The sequence below is a fragment of the Bos taurus genome, chromosome 9 (assembly GCF_002263795.3).
Source record: "Bos taurus isolate L1 Dominette 01449 registration number 42190680 breed Hereford chromosome 9, ARS-UCD2.0, whole genome shotgun sequence".
NCBI lineage: Eukaryota > Metazoa > Chordata > Mammalia > Artiodactyla > Bovidae > Bos > Bos taurus.
Window position 1 is genome coordinate 22,081,314 of NC_037336.1, and position 24,818 is coordinate 22,106,131.

Sequence of the window (24,818 nt, forward strand, 5' to 3'; positions counted from 1 at the left end):
ATTCTCTCTCTCTTGACCAAAATCCCCTGGAAGCCTGCCTCACTGCTAGTGAGAATTGAACTCCCAGCAATCCATGGGTCATTTTCCCTTGAATAAAAAACAGCGAAGTTGTTACCAATTTTTTTAATTTTGTCATCTGACAGGAGAGAGAGTGTGTGTGAGTGAGAGAGATGAGGGAAGGGAAGAAAGGACAGAAAGGAAGAGAGAGGTATTACTTTGTGCTATTCCTGCATTTTAGGAGATTTCAAGCCCTGAAACTGCAGTCACCTGTCCCTACTTCATATGTAACTTTCAAAGAAATGAATTTTGAGGTCACCTTATTATTGTTTTTTAGGGGGCCACCATTTTGCATTATCTGCTCTGTTGTGGTTGCCAAAAAAAAAAAAAATTAACCAGGTTTAAAAAACAAAAACTTTTCACTAATAGAAGAAATTTTCCCATACTGAGATATGGAGAGGTCATTCTTGCTTATACATGACTTGGCTTTAAATTTATGCTAACTAAAAACAGCCTGTCTTATGGCCTGTCAAACACACTGTACATCTGCTTTTACCATTAAAGAAGAGTGTGGCTCACCATCCAGTAACACAAAGCTTGAGTCGCAACCCACTTCAGTAACCCACTGACAGTACATCCTGAGGAAAATTTAGGATGGGAAAAACAGGATGAAGCATCTACACCGGGGATCTACAGACTCCACGATAGGTCAGACGACCAGATTCTCGCACCTCCCCACACACAGAGAAATACTACTATCATTTACTTGAGGTATCTGTCATTTGTGATTAGCAGTACTCTTTTACCAACATGTACGCTTGACTGTATGCATTTCCCAGCAAAAAAAAATTCATGTTTATACTGGCTCCTCCCACGTTACTGAGATGTTGTTTCCTGGGCTACAGTCTGCAGCTGAGTTGGAATAAAACCCTCATTTATTCCTACTATGGGTCACTGGTTATTTGCATCGACATCACCTTCACATCTACAGTATTCTGTATCTGTATCAGTCATCCTCTCAGCGTTTTTCCAGTCTCATGTTTAAGGTTAACTTCTGTGTCTTACTCTGGAATCTGCCTCTTTTCTTCCAGAACCCTCATTACTTTTCTCCTGTATTTCTACACTCTAACCAGTTATACCTCCACAAGCTATAAACACACTTAAATCTACTGTCTTTATAGGAAACCCATTTGAAAACTTTACCCCTTAAAACTGAATGATCAGGCTTCCCTGGTGGTCCAGTGGTTAAGAACCTGCTTGCCAACGCAGAGGACAAGGGTTTAACTCCCACAAGCCTCAAAGCAACAAAGCCAGTGTGCCACAACTCCTGGGCCTGCACTCTGAAGCCCTCCAGCAGACAGTTGAGTCCACGAGCCACAACTACTGAAGCCCACGTGCCCTAAAGGGCACTCCCTGCTTGCTGCAACTAGAGAAAGCCCACGTGCACCAATGAAGACCCAGAGCAGCCAATTAAAAAAAGAATTTAAATAGTCATTATCACTAGCACCTCCACCACCACAATAACCAACACTCTTCTCAGTCAGTATTTACTAAATGCCAGGTACCGTGCTAACATTGTTTTCTCTGCCTGGAAGGTTCTTCACCACAGAGGGAGATGTTAATTAAACAGCAGGTATTGGAACTTTCCTGGTGGTCTAGTGGCCAAGACTCCATGCTCCCAATTCAGGGGGCCAAGGTTCAACCCCTGGTCAAGAAACTTGATCTTGTAACTAAAGACCCTGCATGCCACAACAAAAAGATCCTCCGTGCCCTAACTAGAACCCAGTGCTGGTTCTAAATAAATAAGTATTTTTAAAAATATGCCAAACAACAAGTAACCAAACAACTGGATAGCTATCTGGGAGGAAAAAAAATCTATAAATACTTATTTCATACCTTACACCAATATACATTCCAGATGGGTCAAACATAAGATATAACACATTAAAATACTAGATGAAAAACAAAGAGACTCTTTTTTATAATCTCAAAGCACAAAAAGTCTCTCTAAATGTGATTTAAAATACAAAAGTTATAAAACTCCAATAAATTCCATCAGTTTAAAACATACATAAAAAACTTTAAAGACAAAAAAGGGGAAACTTTTCCCTTTAATATATCATCTATACAAAATAGTAAGAGACCAACAGAATAAAAGTCAAAGAATATGACCAACTTTCTCACACAAAAAGGGGGTGTGGGGTGGATTTAAATGAATTTTTAAAAAGAACTCATCTCATTCAAAAGAAAAGAAATGTAAATTAAAGCTACAATGAGACATTAATTTTATCAAAAAGACAAAGATCAAAAAGGTTGATATCACTATGTATAGACAAGGGTGTGGAGAAATAGAAACTCTACTCCATTGTTGGTGAGTGTACACCAGTACAGTTATTAGAGACAGCAATTCAGTAATATTTGCCAAAATGTAAAATGCACATTCCTTCTGACTCAAGCAATTTTACTCCTAAGAGTTTATCCTGTAAAAATATATCTATGTGTGAAACGGCATAAGTACAAGAACGGTCACTGCATCAATGCATGAAAAAAATCTTCATAGTTAAGATAGTTCAGGTATGTCCATGCAAAAGATTGTTCATGTATCAAAAAAAAAAAGGCAGCTACATATTTTCTAATATGAAATAGCCTGCAAGATAAATTGTAAAATGTCTCTTAAAACTAGATGCATGTGTAATACTACTTATGAGAAAATGTATATGTAAGCACATGTTTATGCTTAAATATGCATGAAAGATGTTTAGAAGAACATACAAGAAAATGGTTAATAGTGGTTGCTCCAGGGAAGAGCACATGGCTGGAGACAGAAATGCAAGGCAGACTTACTTTTTACTACAAACCTCTTTTGAATGCTTTACCAAGTTCATGTACACATTTTAAAATAAACATACATCTTAAAAACACACATAAATGCTAATATGTTGATTAGAGAGGCCACAGGCAAGTCAAGAAAACTCAACCATCATACATGAGCCTCTAGTCTTTTTCCAATATGCTAATGTTTCTTGCTTTGCCCTTTCAGATCTGGAAAAATAAAATATTATTTGTCAACCACTTGATGGAGAAGGAAATGGCAACCCACTCCAGTGTTCTTGCCTGGAGAATCCCAAGGACAGGGGAGCCTGGTGGGCTGCCGTCTATGGGGTCACACAGAGTCGGACACGACTGAAGCGACTTAGCAGCAGCAGCCACTTGATAAACTACTTATCTTCAGTTTCTTCAGTGTTAGAAAACTAAACACCAATATAATATACTAGAAATTTTATATCTAGAGTGCACTACTTCACACTAAGGATTTCTCCATCACCTTTTATTTATCATCTCCTAATTATCTTCTCCTTTCAGTATTTTTGTCTTCTGGATTTTAAATGAGTAGTCAATCCATCTATAATGCCTAGATTTTAAAGCTTTTATAGGAGAAATTCTACATAAATTACCTTTTCCAAGGTATCAAATTAAGTTCCCAAAATACTTATTTCATTTTAATTTATTTTAAACATGTAGTCAGCCCTTCATATCTGCAAGTTTCACATCTGTTAATCGAACAAAGCTTGGATTGAAAGTATTTAAAAATTCCACGAAGTTCCAAAAACAAAAGCTTAATTTTGCCTCATGCTGACCAACTATATTTACATGGCATTTTCAACTACAGTTGACCCTGAACAACACAATGGCCCTCTCATAGCCAGCTTTCGCTATGCTAGGCCCCTCCTAGTCACAGCTTCACATCTGCAGTTTCAGAGGCAGATCTTGGTAGTACTGCAGTACACATTTATTAACAAAAACCCAAGTATAAGTCGACCTATGCACTTCAAACCCATGCTGTTCAAGGTTTAACCATATTTACATAGCATTGGCATTGTATTTAGATATCTAAAGATGATTCAAAGTATACTTGTATGCAAATATTAAGGCATTTTACATACAGGACCTAAGCATCTGCGGATTCTGTTATACCATTGGAGTCCTAGAACCAATACCCGACTGATATCAAGGAACTTCTGTATTTATAGGAATGACAGAGCAAAAACAGTTACATGACTATTTAGAGGGACGTAAGTGAGTTTACAAGTATGTACAGGAAAAACTTCTGTGCAGCAGACATAAAACATTCCAAATCCATATTTTCCACTCCCATTTCAAATCACACTAAGTCATAAATTTCTAAACCTAACTGGTTCCTAACTATTACGATTTCCCCATTTGGAAATGATAGCACAGAACTAGAGAACTCCTAGTTCTTTCTAGCTCCAGTTCTGTTTCCACTAGACTACATGTAAACAAGCTAACAAAGTGTTCGGTAGTTAGCAGACATGAAGACAAAGTACCAAAGCCTCAAGTAGTTTAAAATGTTAAACTGGAAAACATGATAGGTGGCAAAGCAGTCACAAGTACTTAATTCCTTTGAGGCTCTAAAATTTTGTGTTTTCAGTGTCTTCCTAATACCTGAAAAGAACCACTTACATCAGTCACTCAAACCTACATGCAATAATTAAGGTACAAGAGCAAAGAATTCCCTAATTTGTTATGATACATAACTCAAAAACTTAAAGGGAAAAAAGAATATTAAATCTAAATAAAAGTGATGCTATACAATATGTAACAAGAGAGGCACATACAGAGTACTATGAACATAAATATGGAAGTGACTAAGAGCTGGCACTTCTCTGAATCCTACATATTTGAATTCAAATATAGCAATGCCAGCTGTTACCAATTATGTAACTACAAAGTACAATAATCTCTCCAAGCCTTCATTTCTTCACCTGAAAGCAGAGACAATGCCACCTACCTCACAGAGTTACTATAATGATAAATGAAGCTGCTCAGCATGGTATCTGCCACCAAATGTATATTCCACAAATAGTAGTTTTTATTACTACCATTTCTTCAGTAACAAAAAGATAACTTTTATCCCAGAGCTCACATTTGTTCTTGCAATATCTCTGTCACTGGTTTCCGAGCACTCTCCTCCAAGGAAACCATACATACCAAGGTTACCAATGACATCCAAATTGCCAAATATCACTTGGGGATAATGTTACTTGACGTCCCTGCTGTTGAATCATTACCACCACATTCACATCTCCAAGGAGTACTGAAAGGACAGGGAACCACTGAAGCATTTCAGCATGGGCTCGCTCTCCTACCACTTCTCCAAAGGCATTTTCCCTTCCCCTGACATTCAAGTGTTGGGCTTCTCTCAGTGTTCCACTGAGTTATCCTTTCCTAATTCATACTCACTCACCTTGGATAGTTTCAATGTCTTCATGTTACTTTAACCTATGTGCTCATAATCCTCAAACCTGCCTCCTGTCCTCATGTTTCCCCTAAATTCCTGGCCCAATGCCTAATGTTAATCTTATCTATGCTTTGAACAATACTTATTGAAGGCATGTGATATTTTACATCAGAGAGGTTAAGTAGGCCACCCAAATCACACTATCAGCAAAGAGTTAGGATTCAGGATTCAAACATAGATCTATTTCACAGTAAAGTCCAAGCTATTTCTACAACACTATGCTGCCTCCTCAGTGCATCTACAGGTCACAAGGTACTGCAAAAATAAAAATACAAAGAGCTTAAGGGCTTCCCTGGTGAATCAGACGGTCAAGAATCTGCCCACAATGCAGGAGACCCGGGTTCAATCCCTAGGTTGGGAAGATCCCCTGGAGAAGGGAATGGCTACACACTCCAGTATTCTTGCCTAAGAAATCCCATGGACAGAGGAGCCTAGAGAGGGCTACAGTTGTGGGATTGCAGAGTCAGACACAACTAAGCGACTGACAGTTTTCACTGTTACTCTAGATAATTCGAAAAAGTCTATTCTCGATATTCATCGATAATACTTGAGTGAAAATACAGCTCATTTAACAACTGTATTGACCGAACAAGATTTATTATCTAGTACATAGTCTACCATCAGTGGGTCACAGTTTAGTACGGGGAATGAACTGCTTAGTAGAAGGGAATGAATTTAAGCAAGTACTAAAAAAACTCATGATTAAAAATCTATGGTAAAGATATAACAAGTGACTCACAGGAATGTAGAGTCAATAGGAGGGATAGAGAGATTTCCCAAAGGATATGTATAAACGAAGACTTAAGATGAGCACATGTCAGCCTGGGGTTAATGGGCATTTGAGGCAGAGGTAAGAGTAAATATAAAAGCACTAAAATTACCTTGGTCCATTCTGAAAATTCCAAGAAATTCAGAAAACAGAAATGCATAATGCCTAATATATATATACTGGATACACTAGATTATAGACAGTCTTATGTGCCTTTCTTTAGGGATAACGAAAGTGGGCAATCAAAAACATATTTAGGACCCTGAATTGATTAGATGTGGTGATAACTTCTAGGTTTCTGGCTTGGGCAGCCAGGAAGAAAAGTAAGGGTAAATACTTTAGAAATCAGAGAAAACAAATTTAAAACAAAAGGAACAAACAAATTAAAGGTGAAGATTTGTTTTATATGTGATGAAGTGTTGATGAGAAATTGAGTGGAGGAGTATAGCTAGCTACAGGCAATGGTTAACCTTGAAGACTGCTTCACTATAAAGGTGCCAGTCAGTAGAGGTTGAGCCCTCAACAATGGCTCATAATCCTATGTATACACTTGGTTAAGAGTTCAGTTATATTCCTAAAACACAAATCTGATCATGCTAGTCTCTGAAATACTTAAGACCAAAATGAAACAATATATTTCATGCATTAATAGCTTTGTGACCTCAGAAAGAGGAGGCCAGTTAGACCTGGCAATTATGTAGCACATAAAGTTCAGACAACACTGGGCTAGTAACTCAGATACACCACTAATTAAGTTATAAATTACCCTGGGCACATCACCCATCACCTAAGATTCAACTCTTTCCTGTAAAAAGGGAATAACTATTTATCTCCTGAGTTGTTCTGAAAAATCAATGAGACAATTCATGCACATGTAAGTACCAAACAATGTTATGAAGGAAAAAGAAACATAGTGATATATATAGATCAGAAAATGGAGTAACTATATTGAAGTCCCTTCTGCTTGGAACGTTTTTACTCAAACCTTTAGAAGGCTGCCAACTTGTCCACAGTTTACAAACGTTACGTCTACCACCCTTTGAACTTTCATATGGACAAGCATAGTGCTTTACATAAATGAACTGATTGCCCTGTATATTACCTTTACTTTAGAAAGAGGAAATTGATGTAAAAGCTTGATGTAAATTGATGTAAAATCACACAGATAGAAAACTGTGGATTCTACCTATTCTCTCTACCCAAATTGCTCTTTCAAAATGCAGTCAGGAAATCTTCAATAGGAACTAGAATAGTGTGGCAGAAAAGAATTACCCTTACTTGTAGTCATAAGAATTGGGCTCCTACTATGGATGAGATTTCAGACAAGTCCTTGTATTACTAAGAACTTAAGTTTTCTGAACTGTGTCAAACTTGGGATGCCACCAACCAGTCTCAAAAGAATGTCTGCTAGCAGCTGGTGACCACAACCTGACTTTTTAAAGGCCTCCTCTTATAATTATTATATTTTTAGACAATGAATTTGCTTTAAATCATATGTTAACAAGATGAGAAAACACATGTGCAGGGACCAATAGCACTCATTACCCATATGTTAAAACCAAACCAAGAGTTAAAACCTACCTAGATAAAACAAGACAAATGGCCACTTGGCTACAAGTCTCCCCAAAGCACCAGGGCCAGACTGGGTTTCTGACTTACTCTCCTGAAAAGAAATGTGACCAATTTTGTCTATTAACATTCACACTGTCACTTGTCCAACTACTTCTAACTGGGTCTGTGACACCTACATCAATCATACTAGGCTAACAGGACTAAGAACATGTGTATGACCACACCAAATAGCTCCATTTCCCTGGACAGGGTAACCCAAGCTCTGACTCTATCTAGACCAGGATCAAAACTGCTACCAAATGTAACCTGGTTCTTACTCCTGCTTGGGCCCCTGGTTACAAAAAATTCTTTTATTGATATTTGGCCCCTGATTTTTCCAATCTAGATTATTAAGTCTGTCTCTTCCAAATTTTAAGTTTTGCATTAAGATGATAGTGATGGAGAGATACCAGCCACTCCTTGGAATAGATCCTGCCAAAATAACAGCAGAAGTCACCCCGAGACAGAACAAGAGCTTTGTGACCCCAACTAGAAGCTAGAGAAGACAGACCTTTGCCCTTCATCCTCCCAATAAAGATTTCTTGGGGTTCATATCCCTCAGGGGGGATTTGAGGCAGACATTACTTTGTCAACAAAGGTCCGTCTAGTCAAGGCTATGGTTTTTCCAGTGGTCATGTATGGATGTGAGAGTTGGACTGTAAAGAAAGCTGAGCGCTGAAGAATTGATGCTTTTGAACTGTGGTGTTGGAGAAGACTCTTGAGAGTCCCTTGGACTGCAAGGAGATCCAACCAGTCCCTCGTAAAGGAGATCAGTCCTGGGTGTTCACTGGAAGGACTCATGTTGAAGCTGAAACTCCAATACTTTGGCCACGTGATACGAAGAGCTGACTCATTTGAAAAGACCCTGATGCTGAGAAAGATTGACGGCAGGAGGAGAAGGGGACGTCAAAGGATAAGATGGTTGGATGGCATCACCGACTCAATGGACATGGGTTTGGGTGGACTCCGGGAGTTGGTGATGGACAGGGAGGCCAGGAGAAATATCAATAACCTCAGATATGCAGATGACACCACCCTTATGGCAGAAAGTGAAGAGGAACTAAAAAGCCTCTTGATGAAAGTGAAAGAGGAGAGTGAAAAAGTTGGCTTAAAGCTCAACATTCAGAAAACGAAGATCATGGCATCTGGACCCATCACTTCATGGGAAATAGATGGGGAAACCATGGAAACAGTGTCAGACTTTATTTTTGGGGGCTCCAAAATCACTGCAGATGGTGACTGCAGCTATGAAATTAAAAGACGCTTACTCCTTGGAAGGAAAGTTATGACCAACCTAAATAGCATATTCAAAAGCAGAGACATTACTTTGCCAACAAAGGTTCGTCTAGTCAAGGCTATGGTTTTTCCTGTGGTCATGTATGGATGTGAGAATTGGACTGTGAAGAAGGCTGAGCGCCGAAGAACTGATGCTTTTGAACTGTGGTGTTGGAGAAGACTCTTGAGAGTCCCTTGGACTGCAAGGAGATCCAAACAGTCTATTCTGAAGGAGATCAGCCCTGGGATTTCTTTGGAAGGAATGATGCTAAAGCTGAAACTCCAGTACTTTGGCCACCTCATGCGAAGAGTTGACTCATTGGAAAAGACTCTGATGCTGGGAGGGATTGGGGGCAGGAGGAGAAGGGGATGACAGAGGATGAGATGGCTGGATGGCATCACTGACTTGATGGACGTGAGTCTGGGTGAACTCCGGGAGTTGGTGATGGACAGGGAGGCCTGGCGTGCTGCGATTCATGGGGTCGCAAAGAGTCGGACACGACTGAACGACTGAACTGAACTGAACTGAGGGAGGCCTGGCGTGCTGCGGTTCATGGGGTCACAAAGAGTCGGACACAACTGACTGACTGAACTGAGCTGAACTGAACAGTTTCTCCCCTGTGGACAGAAACTCCATAAATACCAGAAACTCCATAAAAGCAGGACGATGGAAGAGTCTGGGCCTTGCCCAGATAAGAGATAAAAGACCACTTACTCCTCATTCAAAGTCAAGGAGACCTTGCAGACTACACATGAAAGGCTCCTTAGAGGTCAAAAAGGGAGGAGGCATCACCTCACAGTAAGTGATGTCAACTACCCATAAGCCTCTGCACTAGAATCCATCTTGGCTAAGAGATGAGCGGGCACACATGGGAAGTTCCTAAGCTATACTGAATACAGACTCAGAACCAGGCAAATCAAAATGACTGGCCAAATGAAACCTGGAAGAAAAGGCTCCTAAAAAGTAATTCAAACTACCATGAGAGCACAACTCTTTTCTGCCTAATGTTTCACTTAAAAAAAAAAAAAAAGAATTGGATTCCTACCATCTAAAACCCTGTTCAAGTAGCTTAATCTCCCTAATCCAAATTTCTTCATCTGTAAAATGAAAACAACTTGCCTTATGAGTGGAGACCTTGCCTACAAAAATTTTAAGTTCCTGAAGGGAGGGAAGGGAATGCGATACTAACTTATATTTCTCACAATATTATAATATGTATTCAACCAGTAGGTTTATTTTTTTTTTGAAGAGCTCTCTAAAATCAAAATATCTTCCCTAAAGACTTGTATCTATGTTAACTGTTACAAAGTTACAAATTATAGTGACTTATAATCAAAGAATGTTTAAAATTTTAAATTCCTTCTGCAAGCCCTGAAAATATTTCACCTAATTTTAAAACGTTGAGACATACTACTTTAGGAAATAATTTACCTTTATCAATACTGTATTTCATTCTAATGTTTCCTAAATTATTCTCTGGGTACAAGAGAAAAAAATTCAACATTTTATTAGCACAAAACCCAGTTTCACAATTGAACAATTCCCCAAATTTTAGGGGGCAAGCACATCTCTGGAGGTGGCAAAGAATTACCACCCTATTAATGATAATAAAGGGATTTCCTTAGGGGTCCCTCCAGTGGTTAAGATTCTGTGCTCCACTGCAGGGGGTACAGGTTTGATCCCTGGTCCTAGTTGGGGAACTAAGATCCCACATGACACAGGACACAACCAAAAGATTAAAAATAATAATAATAAGCTAACTTCAAAATCATTTATAATAATTAACCAAGTAACACTGAGCTCCTTATGTAATATGGTCTATTGAACTTTATGATCTTGAAGCATAATGTATAATTTAGCATACTGAAAGCCGTGGACACAAGTTTTAAAAAAAAAAAATTTAAATAATAGAAGAGCCATTTTTTAAAATTCCTTGAAATAAGCTGCTTTGACTAAATATCTGTACTTTCTCCAAGTATCTATAATATAATTATTTTTAGAAAGCAGCTCTTTCTGCCCTATATCAGTTTCTAAAATCCATAAAAATCAAGGAATTCAAATTAGAAAGGGCAGGAACTTCCCCGGTGGTCCAGTAGCTAGGACGCTGGGCTCCCAGTGCGGGGAGTACAGGTTTCATCCCTGGTCAGGGAGCTAGATCCCAGATGCCCCAACTAAGACCAGGTGCAGCCAAATAAATAAATAAAAATTAAAAAGTTTTCTTTTAAAAAAAAAGGGGGGGACAGTGAAAAGATCAAGGATCTATGGCAGGATGTGAATTTGGACATCACGGGCATAGCATCACTGGTTCTTTTATCAATTCTGATAAATTTTGACTTTCAAACCCACTACCTTCCATGCGTGGGGGGTAAAAAAAGGTGTCACATCAATTTCTACTTCCTGACCTGTCTGGTGAACACCCTTTACGTTTTATTACCTACGCTGGAAATACGGAATCACGGATATCCTGGGTTACTTATTTCGCTACTGAACTAAAACTTTTTTTTTTTAGAAATCCGCAACATGATACAAGAACAGAAGGCCTCTATCCTGTCTCCTCCATCCCCCAAGAAAAGAACGGGTCCCTTTCACAGAACAGTCGATTCACTCTGCACTTCATCGTTAGCATCCCCAGAGTGAACGAAAACTTCTGTGACGCGACGAAGGGGCTGAGGGATATGGACGCCTCGAAGAATGGCTTCACATTCAGGCTCAAGGGACAGTGACACGAGACAACCACCAGAAACGAGCAGCGCGACGTCGCTGGAAGGCGTGGCAGGAGAACCGCAACGTAGCGCGCTGCCCGCACACACCATTCATTAGCTCAGAGAGGAGGCGGGGAGGTGGCCGCTGGGACCCGGGCCACACCGCCGGCCTCGCGCCGCCTCGCGCGGAGCCCAGCGGCCTCGGCGCCCGGAGTCCCCTGCCCGCTGTCCCCCGCACCCTGCGGTAAGATCACACCGTCCCGTCGCGGCCGAAGCCTCCCTCACCAGTCGCTAGATGAAAATGCGCCAGTGGTCTCCGCGGGGTGGACGCACGGCAGCGCAGGGACTCATCCTCAGTGAAGGCAGCAGAAGAAAGTGAAGGGCGCCAGTGGAGGCCGGTCCCCAGGCCCGGGTCAGCTCTGGAGGCGGCTGCAGCTACAGCCGCGTCTACAGGCGCCTGGCAGAGGGGTGGGAAGTGGGTCTGGGAGGAAAGGCCGGCGCGGGCGGGACCTAGGAATAAGACGGGCGCTGATTGGCTGGGGCTCATGTATGCCTCTTGAGGATTGGCTAGTGTCTGCTCATAAGGCCTCGCGTGGCAGCACCAAAACTGTGGCCTTTCCCTGGCGCCCTAAAGTAACTTGACCCCGCCGGCCTTGGGACTGCCAGCGCTGGCGGGTGGGGGTGTGCGGAGGGGGACGGCGGGGTTGGGGAAGGCCGCGGTCGGGGACTCAAACCAACGGGGGATGGTGGAAATGTCCGCCTCGCGTCAGCTGTCGCCCAAGGAGAAATCCTGTTAGCCCCCACAGCCGGAGACTTAGCAGTTCACGATAAACCCTGGTGTAGAGACTGAACTTTGGGAACCTGGACGGATACCTTGGTCACCACGCAACAGAAATCAAAGGCGTAGGCATCTGCCACCTGAGTTTCCTCCCCAACGCCCTACCAGTGGGGTCACTGAAAAGCTCAGGGCGCGGTCTGGCAGAGAGACAGCATCGCCCCTCCCACACCCAGATGATCGGGGCGGGGGTCACTCCCTGGGTCAGAAGGCGTCAAGGACTTCTTGGATCCTCGCTCTGCGGGTCCAGCCGCCGACCCGGGGCCCGCCAGTCGCCAGCTCACGCCACTCTGCCTGACGCCAGGCTGGCTCTATCCTTTTTGCCCCCCTTTAACTCCGCACGGAAGGGCTGTTTTTTAAAATGGTCGCGTGAAAAATGAGGGAGGAAAAGCAAGCAGCCAATAATCGATACTAGGGTAGCGAAAAAGAAACACCCTGCCTGGGAATGCCTAATACAGTAGGCGCCCGTTCAATGTTTGTTCGGGGAGGGCTGGGTGACTCAGAACAAACAACTCGAAGTCAGGAGGTAGCTGTGCGGCTCTGCCACGTGGTCAGTTATACAAGCCATTTAGTCTCTCTCATCTGTAAAACGACAGAGTTGGACTAAATGTCTTCTTTGGGACGGCCCATTCAGCTGAACTCATTCAGGAGCCTGCCTTGTGGAAGCCTAAAGACATCCAGCTGGTTCGTGAAGAGAATAACTAGCTCTGTTCTGTCTCTTTGCCCCTTATTCTAGGTGCCCTTCTTTGACAGGTAACAAAAACTAGTTTATAATGTAAACATTGAAGTGATTTTGAAAATAAGCTATGTATGATGACTTTTATATTCATGCACAAAAAAGCTAGCAATGGCAAGAAAAATAATGTAAATAAATGCACTGACCAAAGATCAAATATTTTATCAGTCTCTGGGCAAATTAATTGGCTTTTTAGAAGCCTCTATTTCCTCATTTGTAAAATAGGAGCAACAATGCAATTACCATTGTTAAAATGTAATTATATAGAGACATATTGCACTTAGCAGAGTGCCTGGAACACAATAACACTTCCTAAATGGTAGACGTTACTTTTTATAAATAAGTATTTCCTTAGCAGTGGAATTATTCTAGTTCCGTTGCAATTATTCCATTCATTTTAACAATAGCCAGTGTCAGGCACTTGTAAACAATAGGGATCCGATTAGTGAACAAAACACTTACATAGACCCAGATAATCCCACACATAAGAATTGTTTGCAACTTGTACAAAAACTGCAAATATTATTATGATAAATTGAAGCTCCCAAAGAAGTGACACTTGAACTAAGATTGGAAGAATGAGTAGATAATAAAAAGATGAAGCAGGAAAAAAAGAACACTGCAAGCCAAGGGATGTGAGATTGCTCCCCATTTCCCTGGAAGATTAGATGTCTTCAAAGATACTGGTAATTTGCAGGATGGAATACTGCAATGATTAGGAAAATGAAATGAAAAATGCATTGGAGATGAGGTTAGTGAAGGAAGAGATCAAAATTAGCCATTAAAAAAAAAACTCTCTTTATGCTGACACATAGAAGAAAGAAGAGAGAGAACTATACTAGTAGCAATTATTATCTGTGTGGTGGGTTATTGGTGATTGTTAATTTCTATCATTTTGAATTTGTCATTTTTATTTGCAATAATTAAAGTTACTTCATTAAGTTAAAAAAAAAAATGGAAGTTTAGAAAAATAGTTGACTGGAATCTCCAAAGTAGGGTTAGGAAATTCCCTGGTGGTCCAGTGGTTAGGACTCCGTGTTTTCTCTGCCAAGGGACTGGTTTCAATTCCTAGTGAGAAAACTAAGAACCCAGATCCCATATGGTATGGCCAAAAAAGAAACAATTTTTTAAAATTAAATTAGGCTTAAAGCAAGAAATCTAAAGATGGCTTTAGAAGATTACAGTGATTTAGAGGCAGAGAAGTAGGAAAATAGTCCATGCATCAGGAATGGAGCTTGAGATGAGACCAAGACAGAGCATTGCAGAGATGTTTAAACCACACCATTTCCAATAAACTCCATAAATGCGATTTTTCTCATGTTAATTGTTCTATCCTTCATAATCAGAATGTATTGTGCTACCATTGAAGTTGTACAGACACAAGGAATACAGTACTGCCCCTACTTCAGCTGGTGACAGAAAAAAGAGTATCAGAATTTGTATGGTTGCAATGAACCATAACCCAGACCTGCTCAGGTTTTGTAAGAGTGGTTATCACTACCAGAAGATCAGCAATGCAGCTGGCCTACAGATGATGAGAACTTTTTTGTTTGACCTGATTTTCTTTTACTCCAAACTGCCTTCCAGGTAAGAACGCTTGGCTGGAAGCAGCTTTCTGACACCCACCTCGGCTTTGCCACTGGGAAAGACAGCACTGAGCCCTCTGCCTCAAGCACAAAAATCTCAGGGCCCCTGACGTACCCTGATATTGTCTCAGATTAGGTGAACCGTAAGGGCATCATGGCTGACAGCTTTTATTAGAATTCTATAGTGGCTCAGTGGTAAAGAATCCACCTGCCAATGCAGGACACATGGGTTCAGTCCCTGAATCTGGAAGATCCCCTGGAGAAGCAAATGACAATCCACTCCAGTATTCCTGCCTGGGAAGTTCCTCGGACGGAGGAAACTGGGCTGGCTACAGTCCATGGAGTCACAAAGAGCCAGACATGACTTAGCAACTAAACAACAAATAATTGAAGCAGAATGACAAGTAATTTCCCAAAAGAAGACAGGGTACAGTGGCAGATAAAATTAGATAACTCTTCATTGGAAGGACTGATGTTGAAGCTGAAACCCCAATACTTTGGCCACCTGATACGAAGAGCTGACTCATTTGAAAAGACCCTGATGCTGGGAAGGATTGAGGACAGGAGGAGAAGGGGACGACAGAGGATGAGATGGTTGGATGTCATCACCAACTCAACGGACATGAGGTTGAGTAAACTCCGGGAGTTGGTGATGGACAGAGAGGCCTGGCGTGCTGCGGTTCATGGGGTCGCAGTCGGACACAATGGAGCGAATGAACTGAACTGAGGGTGTTTCTATACTATTAGATCCAGGGGTTATGGACTCTGCTGCGTCCTCCCAATGGGAAAATTATCCTTCTAATTCTCACTTAGAGGAGGCAACCTCCTCACAAATCTGTGATGCCTTCCCTGATGCCCTTTCCCAACAGTTATCCTCTCTTCTCTACTAGTTTTATAGCTTATTCATATTACTGTGTCACACTGGGTTGTTTTTACATTTATTAGTTTTATATGTGGGTGCAGTACAAGCAAAGGTCCTGAAGGCAAACTATCTGAATATAAAAATTTACTTCTCTTATTACCAGCTTTGAGACCTAAGGCAAATTATACAACCACTCTAGGCCTCAGTTTCCTCACCTCTGACGGGCTTAGCAGTACCTCCTTCATAAAGGCCTTATGAAGTTTAATGACTTCATATATATCTCAGTACCGCTATTAGTGGGCCTAACAAACGTTGATATCCCTGAAACCTTCTGGATGAATATATTTGCATGAGCGAGTTTGAGAGGCGGGATTGGGAGACCCAAGAAATGACCCACAAGATGGCAGTGTTTGAATATAACTTTAGAAATATAAAGCTTGAAAGCAGAGTCCACCTATAAACCCAAAAATTCAAGGCAAATACTGGAGAAATTCAAGACCATTTCACAGCCTACATGAGGCAACAAAAATTGTGAGAAATCAAATCTATGGATTTGTCAAGCTTAGCATTCTTTTATAATCAGGACAAACTCTATTCCCCCTTTACTACGAGAATTTGTAGTGCTCGTTTCTCAGCCCACCTTAACTTAGATTTGCTTGTGTTCCTTCTTTGCCTAACTATGTGATTAAATCAGATTATCACCACTGTTTCTTTAAGAAGAGGGAGTGGGAGGAGGAGGAAGAGGGAGTGGGAGGAGGAGGAAGAGGAGGAGAGGGGATTGGGGAGGAGGAGAAGAAAAACAGGTTGGATTTAAAATGCAGGCTGGGCACATACTGCATGCCACAAATCTCTAGACCTGGCAGGAAAAGCATCTTTAAAATTGAATTTTAAAATTCACAAGTGAGTGCATTGGAAAATAAGAACGTTGGCTCTTGATGGTCCAGAACTTAGGAGGATTCTCTGAAAGATGGATAGGAGGCTGGATTGGACAGTAGAAAGTAGTAACAGCCCCAAAACAACAAGACAGGACTGCTACAAAAGACAACAGCAGTGCCGAAAGTGTTCCACATCCGGGGTGGCTGTCAGGAGCAGAAAGGAATTCATACTAAGCCACAAAGTGATTAACTGGACTATCACAGCAGGAGCAGATAAGCTAACTGAATCTTCCTTAGCCTCCCTCTTCAATGAGCACAGCTGGGATATTTGCCTCCAGGTAGAATATAGGGCCTTCAGTTTAAAAGAGAGGACAGTGGCCATGCAGAAGGTGAAACCTGGAGTAATCAGGAAACTTATACCTCAACACTACCTACTAGCTCTTCCTGTTCAGCAACATGACCCATCCTTTCCTCATACCCCTAAAGCAAGACAGGTATTCAGGTGTGGCTACAGGTCTTATTCCTCCCCACAACAGACAGCGCTTCCTCCACAAACAATATTGTTCTAATCTCTTTTGTGCACAGATGAGCACAAAACTAAGAATCATCAAATATTAAAGGAAAACTAACATTGTGAGAAATATACATTTACAGATTGAAAGAAGCTCAGCAGAACCTAGGCAGAATAAATTCAAAGATAGCTATGCCCAGAAACATCATAGTCCAATAGCTGAAAACCAAAGACGAAGAGAAAGCACTCCAAGAAAGATGTAGTATTATATAAAAGGAAGAATGACTTGAATCACCGTGGATTTCACACCATAAACCATGAAGATGATGTGTGTGTGTCCTAAGTCGCTTCAGTTGTGTTCCACTCTTTGTGACCCTATGGACTATAGCCCGACCAGCTCCTCTGTCCATGGAATTTCCCAGGCGGGTTACCATTTCCCTTCTCCAGGAGATCTTTCCGACCCAGGGATCGAACCAGCATCTCTCCTGTCTCCTGCATCGGCAGGCAGCTTCTTTACCACAGCGCCACCTATGACAATGACAGTAGGTCAGTATCTTTAAAGAGCAGAAGAAAGAAAACTGTTAACCCGGACATTGTCCCTCAATAATGAAGGCAGATGAAGATATTTTTAGAGAAACAAAAAGTAAGAGAAGTAACTGTAAGAAGTAAAAGTAAGAGAAGAACTGGCCCACAAGAGATGCTAAAGATCTTCAATGGGAATGCTGCCAATTGGAAACAAAATTTTAGGAAGGAAGGAAGAACATGAAAAACAGAAAATGTTCAAGGAAATATAGTCAACTCTCAGTTTTCACAGCTTTCGTATTTGTGAATTCACCAATGGGCTAAAATTTATGTGTAACCCCTAAATCAGTACTCAGAGTTTTCCCGGTCATTCAGGGATACACACATTCAGGGATTCAGGGCAGCGGAAGCTCTGAGTCACCTATTGCAGGTGTTCTCAGCACGTTCCAGATGGGATCAGATGAGACAAAGCTCTGCCTTCCTGTTTTAACTCTCAGGATGCAAACAGGTGTCTTTATATATTGCCATGTTTTTTGCATTCTTGTGCTTTTTATGGATGATTTTGCTCTTTAAAGTGCTCCGCGCCCCCCAAATGGAGTGCTGAAGTGTTCCTAAGCCCAAGAAGTCTGTAAAGATGCTTTGAGCAGAAAATACATGTGTTAGATCAGCTTTGTTCAAGAATGAGTTATCATGGCCATCAGTTTAATGTTAAAAAAAAAAAAGCAGTTCAATCTTGGTTATCATTTCCTTTGCTATGCAAAAACTTTTAAGTTTCATTAGATCCCATTGTTTATTTTTGTTTTTATTTCCATTACTCCAGGAGGTGTCAAAGAAGCTCTTGCAGTGATTTATGTCAAATAGTGTACTGCCTATGTTTTCTTCTGAGAGCTTTGTAGTTTGGGGCCTTAAATTTAAGTCTTTAATCTATTTTGTGTTTATTTTTGGGTATGGTCTTAGGAAACTGGATACAGTTTTCCCAGTACCACTTATTGAAGAGGCTGTCTTCTCTCCATTGTATATTCTTGCCTCCTTTGTCAAAGATACAGTGCCCATAGTTTTTGGGTTTATCGCTGGACTTTATATCTTGTTCGATTGGTCTGTATTTCTGTTTTTGTGTCTTGGTGTCTTGATATTGTCTTAATGACTGTAGCTTTGTTGTATAGTCTTAAGTCAGAAAGGTTGATTCTTCCAGCTCCATTTTTCTTTGTCAAGATTACATTGGCTATTCAGGGCTTTTTTTTGTTTGTTTCCATACAAATTGTGATTTTGTTGTTGTTGTTGTTCTAGTTCCATGAAAAATACCATTGGTAGTTTGATAGGGATTGCACTGAATCTGTAGATTGCTTTGGGTAGTATAGTCATTTTCATAATATTGATTCTTCCGAATGGGAGAAAATAATTGCAAATGAAACAACTGACAAAGGATTAATCTCCAAAACATATAAATAGCTCAAATGGTTCAATATCAGAAAAACAAACATCCCAATTTAAAAATGGGCAGAAGACCTAAACAGATATTTCTCCAAAGAAGACATATAGATGGCCAATAAGCAGATAAAAAGATGCTCAATATCACTAATTATTAGAGAAATGCAAATCAAAACTACAATGAGGTATCACCTCACACCAGTCAGAATGGCCATCATCACAAAATTTACAAACAATAAATGCTGAAGAGGATGTGGAGAAAAGAGAACTCTCTTGCACTGTTGATAGGAATGTAAATTGATACAGCAACTATGGAGAACAGTATGGAGATCCCTTAAAAAACTAGTTATAAAACTACAACATGACCCAGAAATCCCACTACTGGGCGTATACCCTGAGAAAACTATAATTGAAAAAGACACATGGACCCCCAATGTTCATAGCAGCACTATTTACGATAGCTAGGACATGGCAGCAACCTAGATGTCCATCAACAGATGAATGGATATAGATGTGTGGAACATATATGCTGTTGCTGTTGCTGCTAAGTTGCTTCAGTCGTGTCCGACTCTGTGCGACCCCATAGACGGCAGCCCACTAGGCTCCTCTGTCCCTGGGATTCTCCAGGCAAGAATACTGGAGTGGATTGCCATTTCCTTCTCCAATGCATGAAAGTGAAAAGTGAAAGTGAAGTCGCTCAGTCGTGCCGGACTCTTAGCAACCCCATGGACTGCAGCCTACCAGGCTTCTCCGTCCATGGGATTTTCCAGGCAAGAGTACTGGAGTGGGGTGCCATTGCCTTCTCTGTGGAACATATATACTGAGCAGAATATTACTCAGCTCATATAAAAAAGGAATCTGCTTCTAATGCAAGAGATCTGGGTTTGATCACGGGTTGGAAAGATCCCCTGGAGAAGGAAATGGCAACCCACTCCAGTATTCTTGCCTGGAGAATCCCATGGACAGAGGAGACCGGTGGGCTACAGTCCATGGGGTGGCAAAAGAGTCAGATACAACTCAGTAACTAAACAGAACAACAAAAATAAAAATACAACATATCATTTGTATGATGCAGCTAAAGTAGTGCTCATATACAGAAATTTATAGCTTTTAATACTTATGTTAGTAAAGAAGAGCAACCAAAAATCAAGCACCTAGAGAACAGACTTCTGGACAGAGCAGGGGAAGGAGAGGGTGGGACAAATTGAGAGAGTAGCATTGAAACATATGCATTTCCATGTGTGAAACAGATAGCTAGTGGGAAGTTGTCGTATAACCCAGGGAGCTCAAGCTGGTGCTCTATAACAATCTATAGGGTGGCGTGGGGTGGGGAGTGGGAAGGAGGTTCAAGAGGGAGGGGACACGTGTATACTTATGGCTGATTCACGTTTTATGGAAAAAACCAACAACAATGTAAAGCAATTATCCTCCAATTAAAAATTAAAAAAAAAATCAGTCACTTATGGTTCCATATTTAGAAGCTAGAAAAAGAAAAGCAATGTGAATTCAAAGTGAGGAAAGGGAAGAAAATAATAATAACATCAGAATTCAATTAAACATAAAAAAGTAAAGAAAAGTAGCAAGCTGAAAATTACTCTTTGAAAAGATTAGCAAAATTGACCAACTCCTACCCAGAGTTAGTTATCCAGAAAAAAGTAAAATTTGAGAACTGACAAGAGTTTCAAAGGCTTGAAATTCTACCGTACTTAGAAAGCTAACTATTTAGCTTATCACAGTTTCAGGGTTGCTGGCACACTTAATGGGATTCCTAGGCCAGAGATAAGACTTTATTGTTCATGGCACAGCAAATGGAATGAGCTTTATGTTTGCATCACTTCCTTTTGAAATGGGAGGGAAGGAAGCAGGGCACAACCTTTCAAAGAATGAGACAGTAAACTTCCTGGTGGTACAGTGGGTAAGAATCCATCTGCCAGTGCAGGCGACATGGGTTTGATCCCTGGTCCAAGAAGATTCCACGTGCCATGTAGCAACTAAGCTCGTGTGCCACAACTACTGAGCCCATGCTCTAGAGCCCCAAAGCTGCAACTACTGAAGCTCATGTGCCTAGAGCCTGTGCTCCCAACAAGAGAAGCCACAGCGATGTGAGGCCCGTGCACTGCAACTAGACGGTAGCCCCCACTTGCTGTAACTAGAGAAAACCTGTGTGCAGCAATGAAGACCCAGGACAACCAAAAAAAAAAAAAAGAATGACAAAGCCGCAGGACATGGTAAAAACTAGTTAGAACCAACTAGATTCAAGATAGTGGAAGATCTAACTTTTGATGGACCTTGAACCTCAATATGTACTCATTGTAAATGGCACCCCACTCCAATACTCTTGCCTGGAAAATCTCACGGACGGAGGAGCCTGGTAGGCTGCAGTTCATGAGGTCGCTAAGAGTCGGACATGACTGAGCGACTTCACTTTCACTTTTCACTTTCATGCATTGGAGAAGGAAATGGCAACCCACCCCAATGTTCTTGCCTGGAGAATCCCAGGGACGGGGGAGCCTGGTGGGCTGCCGTCTCTGGGGTCGCACAGAGTCGGACACGACTGAAGCGACTTAGCAGCAGCAGCAGTAATACATTAGCATAAGCTACGGAGAAGGCAATGGCATCCCACTCCAGTACTCTTGCCTGGAAAATCCCATGGACCGAGGAGCCTGGTAGGCTGCAGTTCATGAGGTCACTAAGAGTCGGACACGACTGAGCGACTTCACTTTCACTTTTCACTTTCATGCATTGGAGAAGGAAATGGCAACCCACTCCAGTGTTCTTGCCTGGAGAATCCCAGGGACGGGGGAGCCTGGTGGGCTGCCGTCTATGGGGTCGCACAGAGTCGGACACAGCTGAAGCGACTTAGCAGCAGCAGCAGCAGCATAAGCTAAGTGACATACCCACCATGATGGGCTTCCTATGTGGTGCTAGTGGTAAAGAACCCTCCTGTCAACACAGAAGACATAAGAGATGCAGGTTCGCCCCCTGGGCTGGGAAGATCCCCTGGAGGAGGGCATAGCAATCCACTCCAGTATTCTTGCTTGGAGAAGTCCATGGATAGGGGAGCCTGGTGGGCTACAGTACATGAGGTTGCAAAGTGTTGGACACAACTGAGTGACTAAGCACAGTATACAGCACATTTTTATAGGCTGGGTAATTTCATAGGCTAATGAGTAGAAGGATTGTAAGCTGTGCTAAGTCACTTCAGTCATGTCCAACTCTTTGCAACCTCACGGACTGTAGCCTGCGAGGGTCCTCTGTCCATGGAAGTCTCCAGGCAAGAATACTGGAATAGGTTGGCATGCCCTCCTCCAGGGAATCTTCCCAACCCAGGTCTCCTGCATTGTAGGCGGATTCTTTACTGTCTGAGCCACCAGGGAAGCCCCCATAAAAATTAACCATGCCATATTTCAGGGCCACTCTTGCCTTCTGAGATGGCCTACACTCAGTTTGTATAGCGTGTCTGTCTCTAAATAAATCCACTTCTTACCTATCACTTTGTCTCTCACCGAATTCTTTTTGCAATGAGACACCAAGAACCTGAGCTTCATTAAGTCCTGAGACCTGGTGTGGTCTCAGTTAAAAGACTGTGGGTTTCAATCTCAGTCTGGGTTTCGGCTGGGTTCAGGTCCTGGTGAGTGGCTTCAACTCCCAATCAGAGGTACACGGTTTCACTTTGGCCCCCAAATCCGTCAAGAATGACACAGAGTGGCCCAGGTAGATATTGCAAATGTTAGTGAGTCAGCATCCCAGCTAAGGAACTCCAAGCTAAGGAAAACAGTATTTTAAAATATATTGCAAGTAGACCTGTCTGTTTTTATCCCTGAAACAGAAATTGCCTTTATTATACTAAATAGTAAAAAATTGTGTCCTCTGCTCCAGAGAAAGCCACCATGGCTATTTACCAAGGCTGTTTGCTATACCAACACAACAACCTTGAGAAGACAGTGGAGGACAAAGGCTGTCAGTGTCCTCCTCACAAGATGTGCAGAAACATGAAGACATATAAGTAGATAGGGTAGGGGTTCCTGGAGACAGAGAACCAGGTAAGGCTTTTTTGACACAAGAGAAGCCATTTGGGGCCTAAGCCATTCTGTGATCTAGGCCTGCACAGTGCTCATCCTTCAACAGGGCTCAGTGATTATTTTAAGGAACGAAAGAATGCAGGCCTAAATGACTAATATCAGGCAAGAGAAGTGAAAATAGCAGAGATAATAAATCACTTATAAAGACTACCAGTTAATGGTAATGACTAGCCTGAGGCATAGAGAAGGAAATGGCAACCCACTCCAGTGTTCTTGCCTGGAGAATTGCAGGGACGGGGGAGCCTGGTGGGCTGCCGTCTATGGGGTCACAGAGAGTCAGACACGACTGAAGCAACTTAGCAGCAGCAGCAGCAGCAGCCTGAGGCATTCTTGAGCTCCTTTGCAGAATTCAAGCTCCCTCCAGCCTTCAACCACCAGATCAACTGGAACCTAGGGAATGACAAAGGCTGACCTTTTCTGATCCTCCTGACTGCTTCAGTCAGCCAAACTTGGACTCTCTTAACCGCTGCCCCAGTTCTATGCTGAATTCTCCTCTGCTCAAGCCCCTTCAGGAATATGAATATGCCATCCCAATCCCTTTGTTGAATATACATGTACCCTTGGCAATTTTGCTATTTAGGGAGACAGTGCTTTGGGGGCAATCCCTGGTATTCTCCTTACTTGGTGCAAGTAATAAATTCTTCTTTCTCCCACTCTTTGGCTTGGTTGTGTCTTTTGACTCAATATCCACCAAGAAGTAAACCTAGTTTTCAGGTAACAGAGACCCATGGGTAATTGTCTCTCAATAAGAACCCCAATTACCAGTATCAGGAATGAAAGTGAAGTCATCACTCTAGATCCTACAAACATTAGAAGGAAAAATAAGAAAACATTATAAACAACATTAGGTTAGGGGGTCTGCCTTTGAAGAATTAGGGATAGATATTGTCCGGGAAAGGGTACAAGAAAACTTTCCAAGTTGGTAAAAAATAATATTTTGTATCTTTACAGGGCTGTGGATTACAAAATTGTATGCATTGTCAAGACAACAGATAGGCACTTAAAATTTGTGCATTTCATTGTTTAAAAGTTACCTCAAGAGGAAAAAAAATAGTAAACAATATGAACTTTAGCAATGTTTTATGCCAACATATTTAAGTGTAAATTAATGCCTGCTATTTACTATGTATCAAGAAATATAATTTGGAGAAAAAGATGAAGGATGATATGTGATAAGGGAAGTATATTAAAAATGTTTACTGTTGTTCACAGTAAAACTCCTCCAAATTTGTTGCATGTTTAAAGTTTTCAAAATAAAAAGAGGAAAATTGACTTAAAAATTGTATAACTCAGGGGCTTCCCTGGTGGTGTAGGTGATTAAGAGTTTGCCTAGCAACACAGGAGACACAGGTCCCATCCCCGATCTGGGAAGGCCCCACGTGCTGCGGAGCAACTAAGCTCAAGCACCACAACTGCTGAGCCAGAGCTCTAGCGCCCACAAGCAGCACCAATGAAGCCCGAGTGTCCTAGAGCCTGACCTCTGCAGCAAGAGAAGCCACCGCAGTGAGAAGCCCATGCCCTGCGATGAGAGTAGCCCCTGCTCACTGCGACTAGAGAAAGCCTGCACGCAGCAACAGAGATCCAACACAGCCAAAAATAAAGAAATCTTTTAAATTAGTTAGTCTGAATTTTCAAACAAATTGTATAAATCAGTTACAATGTATGAACTTGATTTGGATCATAATTTGAACACGTAAGATGCTAAA

At 41.7% G+C, this 24,818-nt stretch overlaps 1 protein-coding gene and 1 long non-coding RNA gene across 3 annotated transcripts in view; one reads left to right on the top strand and one right to left on the bottom strand.

Moving 5' to 3' along the window:
• IBTK (inhibitor of Bruton tyrosine kinase) overlaps positions 1-12,134 on the bottom strand; it is a 94,917-nt gene extending 82,783 nt beyond the window's left edge. For both annotated transcript variants that reach the window (XM_005210696.5, XM_005210695.5), the window contains exon 1: positions 11,961-12,134. The gene's annotated coding sequence lies outside the window, so the exon portion shown is untranslated. The remainder of the gene's footprint in view (positions 1-11,960) is intronic.
• LOC132346206 (uncharacterized) lies at positions 11,154-19,837 on the top strand. The gene is made up of 2 exons (XR_009495975.1): positions 11,154-11,919; positions 14,834-19,837. It is a non-coding gene; the product is annotated as an uncharacterized lncRNA (long non-coding RNA).
• Positions 19,838-24,818: the final 4,981 nt, after the last annotated feature.